The following is an 8,391-nucleotide window of genomic DNA, read 5'->3' as shown; positions in this document are numbered from 1 at the left end:
TTAATATTTCAAAATTAAGGATAAATTTATTTAAGGATATTTTTAACCAGATAAAGATGTCAGCTCAAATTTATGTATATTTTTTATATATTGTTATAGATTATAAATCCGGTCCAACTTAACATCACATGTATCAACTAAATCCAAACTTACACGCCACATGGGTGAACTGTCCACCACATAGAGAATTTAATTTAAGAGATTAAAATACAATGTTTAAAATAAACATGAAGGATAAAAAATTTATTTAAGCCCATACTCACAGTATACATAATTTAACTAATTTTCACAGCATAAATATGTTTCTGTTTTGTTTTTTTTTTTCTTTTAGATCAAATAGTTTACCGGTTAAAATTTTACTTATAAGATGAATAAGTAAAGAATTCGGAGGTTAAACTATGTTCACAACACAAAAGTGACAACCACATGTTTCGAACTCAAAGTAGCAACCACAAGTTTCAGTTTTTCTTTTATTAAATAAAAATTTATACAAATTTTCATGTGTGAATATATTTATCTAGTAAACACTAATATTATACCATCTTGAGATAGTGAACCTGAAATATAAATATCCAATTTTTTTTTTTAGGAAATATGAATATCCTTGCACTTAAAATTATAGGATCGTATCAATCTAGGGTATCACATTATCAATATTTCAAATGATGATTAAAATTGTAAAATATTAATCAAATTAATTTGTCGCTCCATCAAAATTTGGTGCAGGAGATGGAGAGGAGGGAGTGGATAGATGGTGGTGGTGCTTGTGGAGGATGCGTCTCTTAACGTGGGAGGAGGTGACGGTTTCCGAGTGTGCGTCTCTGTTGCGTAATGTTGTTTTGTAGGACTATATTCATGACAGGTGGCGGTGGATTCTTGACCCTATTAATGGTTATTCCGTTAATTGGACATATAATTATCCGACGACGGCAGGTGTCTCTTCTGAGCGTGGTTTGTTCGACGATTTGTGGAAGTAGCAAGTTTCGCTTAAGGTCTCTGTGTTTGCTTGGAGACTCCTTCTCAATCGAATTCCAACTAAAGACAACCTCCTTCGTAGGAGAATCATTCCTCTGGACGACATTTCTTGTTTAGGTGGGTGCGGCTCTTCCGAGACGGCGAACCATCTACTCTTTCGTTGTGATCATTTTGGTATGGTGCGGCACCTTATATGTCAATGGTTAGGCATTTATTTTATTGCTCTAGCTTCCGTTAGAGATCATCTTCACCAGTTTGGTCATTTGGCGGGGTTACCGCGATCTATACACTCTTTTCACAGTAATCTGGCTGGCTATTGTCTGAGTTATTTGGAAGGAAAGAAATAACAAGATTTTTAAACAGAAGATTGACAATTTTGATCATTTAATCGACAACGTCAAATTTATATCTTTTTCTTGAATAAAGGCAAATATACTCACTTTCGCCTTCAATTATAACGACTGGCGGCAACACCCTTTACCCTGCATGGGTGTTATTAAGTAACTTTATTTTCTGTCTTTCTTCCGTTGTTATTTTTTGGCATCAGACTCATAACTTTGCATTTTGATGGGTGGTTCTCTTTTGCACACCTTGTGCGAGATGAATCACTTTTTGTGATTCATCCTTTGTTGCATTCATCCTTCAATCATCAAGATCCATTGTTCCTCAACAACAACAACAACCTAGAATCAGTGACAACACATCAACAATAGCAGCAGCTGTAACACCCTCTCTAATTATTTGATTATTTTAATGAGTTTAGAATATACTTATATGATTTGTGTGATTTATATGATTTACTTTGATGAGTGATATTTTGTTATGATATATGTTGGTATTTATTAGTATAATATATATGCTATTTGATTTAGAAATATATATATGTTATTTAGAAATATATGTGATTTGTTATAGAAATATACATGATCTGTTATAGAAATATATATATATATATATATATATATATATATATATATATATATATTTTGTTGTAGGAATATATATGACCTGTTATAGAAATATATATATATTGTTGTAGAAATATATGTTATTTATTGTAGAAATATATATATGTTATAGAGATATATATGTTGTTTGTTTATATGATTTATTAGGTAGCTTATTATATTGTTTAATAAAATAAGATTTGAAAATAAAATAAAATATTTAGTTAAGGGCTGTTTTGTGAATTTAGAGAGTTTAGTGGTGTAAGTGGAATAAGAGAAAAATAAGTAGGTTAAGGAATTTTATAAATAGGAAAGACCTAGTTTAGAAAAAACATAACGTACGACTGTTTTTGGAAAAAAGGGAGAAAAAACCATAGAAGGGAGAAGACAAGAATGCGATCTTCACATTCTAAGGTAAGGGTGAGACTAACTTTGCAATTCTATTAAGTATGTGAATCAATGGCTAGGTTTAACATGATGTAGGATGAGTTTTTGAGGAATTGAAAAGTAGGTTAAAATTGAAGAACTAATGATTAAACGGTGAAGATTGATTAAAATGATGTAGAAATTGTCCCTAGACCTTAGGTAATGATTATGATGAATTTTGGAATCGAGATTAGGCTTAAAACCATGAGAATTAATGATTTTTGTGTAAAACTGCACTTCTGCCCGTAGCGACATTCATCGCTCGCCTCCCGAGCTACGATCCTCGCCACACGAGCAACCTTTCCTCGTCTCGCGAGTTGCACGTTGCAGCTCGCCATAGCGAGTAATATCCCTCGCCTCGCGAGCTTGACCAGAGAGTATGTCATTTTCTAAGTTTTTGACTTTTGAGTTGAACCTTAGATGCCTTTGAGTACCTTTAGGTGCCTACTATTGATTAGAGAATGATTTAGAACAAGATTGAACCTGGAACAACCTTAGTTGGGAATTTGGCTTGTACTCGCCATGGCGAGCAGATGCTCTCGCCTCGCGAGCACTTCCAGAACTGAGTGCATTTGAGGATTTTGAGACCTGAGTTGCTTGGATTAATTAGGAGAGGAACCTTAGGTACTAATGAGACCTATTTAAGATGTTAACTGAGAACTGTGAAGCTATTGTGAAATGTTAAGTGATTATAATGTGATATAATGTTTTATGCATTACTTAAGAATTATTTGAATATTCAAGATGTTGTTGAATTGAAATTGATATTATTATGTCATGTTGTTTGTATGCTGCATATGTTGCTGTTGTTGGTTATGTGAAATATTTATATGCCTTATGTGGAAAATGTATGATGTTTAAGTTGTTGATACTTCACATTAATATTGTTATGTTGTGAATTGCTTGTGCTGTTTCTGTTGCTGTTATGAACTGCTAAGTTGTTTGTAATGTGATTTAATGATTAAATGCATTAATCGAAATATTATTGAATGATCAAGATGTTGTTGAAATGAATTGTTATTAAGCTTGATGTGATTTGATTATGCTGCAATTGTTATTTAACTAAGTTGCATGAGTATGAATAAGTTGATGATGAACTCCAAATTATTGGATGTATAAGTGATAAGTTGATTAAGGTGTCTTGTTGATAGAGTCCATGCATTAGCATTCATTGAGTTTTGTCCTCACCATGATTAGGAGCTTTGTCCTCCGCACGATAGGAGCTTTGTCCTCCGCACGTTTAGGAGCTTTGTCCTCCGCACGATGAAAGTATATTAATACTTATGATGAAGATTGGTACCACATGCATATAAGTGTCTAAGTTGCATTGTCGCAATTGTCGAGTCAAAGTCGTTGTTGATGAATTATCATCCATGAGTTGTTAAGTTGTTGATAAATTATCATCTATGAGTTGTCGAGTTGTCTTCCACCCATGTGTTATTAAAGAAGTACCTATGAAGATTATACGATATTTATGATGTGAATTATATAAAGTTGACTAAGATGTTGCTATGTTGTTTAAGATATTGATTACGATATTGTTTGTTGTTACGTTGTTTAAGATATTGATTATGATATTGTTATGTCGTTATGATGTTGTATATGATACTAATATTATGTTATGTTGTTGTAAGATGATGCTTATGTTGTGATGTATATAATTGTTATTATTAAGTGATGAATATGTTGTTCTATATATGATTAATTATTATTATTAAGTGAATATTATGTTATGTTATTGAAGATGATCGAATGTTGTGATTACTTGGTAATTGTTTATCAAAGATGCTATGATGTTTAAGATAATACTGTTTAAGATGATTATGTTTAAGGTGATTATGTTTAAGATGTTTATGTTGAAGATTTATGATGTTGATTATGGTGTTAGTATGTGTTGATTATATTTTTATAAGATGATGTATATGTTGTTGTTATATTATTATAAAATGATGAATATGTTGTTGTTGTTATATTATTATAAAACGATGATTATGTTGTTGTTGTTATATTATTATAAAATGATAAATATGTCGTTGTTATATTTTATAAGATGATGAATACGTTGTTGTTATATTAATATAAGAAGATGAATATGTTGTTGTTATATTATTATATTATGACGAGATGATGTATATGTTGTTGTTATATTATGATTAATAAGTGTTGTTCATATCATTATAAGATGATGATTATGTTGTGTCGTATATGGTTATTATTATAGTGAGATGTTGATTACATTGTGTTGTTTTAAAGTTATTAGTGATGATGATTACATGATGATATCTATGAGTTGTTAAGTGTACTTGATGATGTTTATGTTAAGTTGATAAGTTGTCTTTTATTCATGAATTGATAATGATATGTTTGATGAATAATTATTATTATGAATTAATGATGTTGTTATGTTGTATATGAATTAGGATTAAGATGTTATGTTATATATGAACTATGACCATGATGTGATGATCTATGTTTGTTACGATTTGGTTAAATGTGTTATATGATGATGTTTATAATGTGATGAATATGAAGTAAATGATAATTAGAAGTTGGTTGAACTATTAAGAATTATTACATGAAGAATTATTATTACTAATATACGAAGTTATTTATGTTGTTAAATGTAATTATTGAATTATATGTTTGATATTATTGTTTTGTGAAATCTCACCCCTTCTGCTTGAAAATGTTGCTCTTCGTATGAGTAACTTGCAGGTATTAATTATTAGTAGGAGTGGTGGCTCAAGTGTCTTAGGTGCTCTGATACGTAACAGGATGGGAACCTTGTTATTACTTTTCTATTCCTTACGTATTGTTTTTGAAGATTTATGACTATGTTTTTAGATTGGATTTTTATGAGACATTTATAAAGGGGCCTTAGTGTCAAAGACTGTTTTTAGTTATTGAAGAAATTCCGCTGCGAAGTATTAAAGTTTTTGTTATTGAATTTTAAAGGATAAATAGTTATTTATTCAGTTTATGATTTTGAGAAAAGAATGTGACATTCCGTTTACGTGGAAAACTCTAATTATTTTTATGAAATTTTTATGCTGGAAAAACGGGGTGTTACAGCATCAACAATACCAAATTAAATTCAACCCTTTTTGCTTTCTTTCAATATCATCATAAAAAAAAAAAAAAAAAAATTGGTTCTATTTTAAGTTAATTCCCTCTATTGTTATTAGAAGCCATATAGCTAACTAAGAAAATGGGTCTTGAAATGTTAGAAGAGTTTCGACCAATTACTCCCATAAGAACCATTGCTCTTATGACTAAAACATTGAAACATGTATCCGAGGTAGAGACAACAGAGAAAGTTCTAAAAGAGGATGAACAAGAGTGTCAAACACCAACTTCATCACGAGGTCAAATTGTAGGCATTTTTTGGTTTGCCCACCAGCTCGAAAGAAAGCTAGAGTAACACGAATCAACAAGAATTCAGCCCCACCATCTCAAGTGTTCTTTCAAGTTCCTCACGATCTGGCTTCTGTGTTTGTGTTTCGCAAGCCAAACATTGCAAGAAGATCATAAATATATAGATCTTAGCTAGCTGGGCAATTTAATTCCAATTCTTGAGATAGAAAGGAAGAAATAAGGAAGAAGAAGGAAGAAGGAGGAATTCAGATCCAGATCGAGATAGAGTGAGAGAGAGAATTCATATCGATAGAGAAAAGAAGAAGGAAGGAAGAAGAAGGAGGAATTTTGGGGTTATTTGTTTAAGTTTTTCTGGATTTTATATGATCAATGTTGAAGATGATAAAGATCAAGAGGAAGTAGGGATGACAATGGATACCCAATGGGTAGGGTATTACACTTCTCGTCCCCATATCCGCATTTATAAAAAATACCCGTACCTTCGTAGGCAACAACTTTAGTCCCCTTCCCCATACCCTATGGGTACCTAAGTGCTCATATCCGCACCCATTACTCGCACTTTAATTATTAAAAAACAAAAAAACAAAAAATCACAAATGAAATAAAACTACGATCTCAAATTTTTAAAATTAATTCATAAAATAATATGAATTGTGGTATTTAGTCAAATAGAAAACATCCAAAATATCCCTAAAAAATTATAGACCGACATGATGGAGTTGTTATTGTATTAAGCAGTTGTTTGGTTTAAGTTTAGGTTTAGGCTTAATAAATTAATTAATTATACATAAAAAATAAATAAATAATTTATGATATTATATAAATATGTATATGCGGGGTTGCGGGTTTGGGCAGTATAGTACTCTTACCCGTGCCCTACCCATTTAATTTTGTGGGTATTACCCGTGCCCATACCCATAAAAGCGGAGTTTTACCCTATCCATTGTGGGTATTTTTGGCGGGTACCCATTGGGTCTGGGTCCAATTGTCATCTCTAAGAGGAAGAATAGGGAAGGAGAAGAAGAGAAGAAAAAAGAATCAGATATGGATGGTTTAACCTGCAATCAAACAGTTATAATCATATTAATTATATTAGACATCAAAAAACTAACTGCGATGACCAAAATAGATAACGGCAGATAACTTAAGGGGCCGGTTTGAGACACTTTATAATTAGGGGACCAAAGTGAAAACCAAAAATAAGTTAAGGGATCAAATGATGTATTAAGCCAAATATTTATTAGGTTAAATTGGTCATTTGATCTCCTGACTAATTTTTTTAGTTTCATTTCAGTCCCATAATTCAGAAAACATCCGCTTTGGTCTCTTATAATTTTATTTTTTGAAAATTTTTTTTTTAACTCCAAATGTCTATTAACTTTAACCTCAAATATCTATAATAAACCAACAGTATAGACCTTATTAATTTTGTTAGTTTTAACCCTTCAATCTTTTTATTATAAAGGGGATCGTTGGATCATGTAGATATATTGTATCTTACGATAACTGTCAATAGCTAAAAAAAATTCTTTTCAATTCTCCATCTTCTTCCTTCCTTGTCATGATATCATCTTTGACTTTAAACCCATGATGGGGAAGGAAGAAAATGAAGATTTAGAATAAAAAAAAATTAGTTATTGATGGTATATCGTAAGATACAATGGACTTATATGATCCAACGATCCCTTTTATGATAAAAAGATCAAAGAATTAAAATTAATTAGGTCTATGGTGGATCATCTATAATGTTGGTCCACTATAAATATTTGAATTTAAAGTTAACAAACATGGATCAAAGTGACAAATGGGGGTGAACATAAGGGACCAAACCGAACATTTTGGGAGTTATTGGACCAAAATTTATAAATCATAAAGGGGACTAAATTATCAATTTAGCCTATTTATTAAAAAAGAAAGAACATTTATTAAAATTTAAATTGATATTAAAAGGTTGCATGTCTTTTTTTCTTTTTTTGGTACAAAAAGGTTGCATGTCTTTTTGTGGTGATAAAAAAGTCGCATGTTTAGCCAATGTCTTATGGCCTATTTAATGTGTATTGTTAGAAGAATTTGATTTATTATATTTTTTTTTTGAAGAATTAATTTATTATATTATTATATACAATCTAAGCATTTTTTTAACTATATACAATCTATGCATCTTATTTTTACATTGTCTATCGGTCACAGTTAATTTAAATTATAAAAGGTGTTTGACTTTGATAAAAAAAAAAATTACACTGATAATATATATTATACTTTTTTTGGTTAAACAGTATATATATTTGATTTATTTCATCCAATATAGAAAATTAAATAATTAAAGTTACAATTTCCATTACTGAGACCCCCCGTTACATTTGCACATAGTATATAGCTTATAATAAAGGTCGTCATCTTCTAATTCAAATGGAAGAACTTGTTTAAGCACCATTTTCAACAAAGATATATCGGATTAGGTACTTTCTCTCTTTCTCTCTTCAATTTCATTTCTCTCTTAATTATGTAGATCTGAAGCTAATCCACCATTTATTTTCATAAATATGATTAGGGTGGAGTGTAAAAGGGATGATTTTTAATTTTATATTGTGAGCAAAAATCAATCCAATTGATTACTGATATTTAGGCCAATTAAATGGCATACACTACCATTTTTTTTATTATGTAC

This window comes from Medicago truncatula, chromosome 1, assembly GCF_003473485.1.
Source record: "Medicago truncatula cultivar Jemalong A17 chromosome 1, MtrunA17r5.0-ANR, whole genome shotgun sequence".
Classification (NCBI taxonomy): Eukaryota; Viridiplantae; Streptophyta; class Magnoliopsida; order Fabales; family Fabaceae; genus Medicago; species Medicago truncatula.
This window is presented reverse-complemented; position numbering follows the sequence as displayed.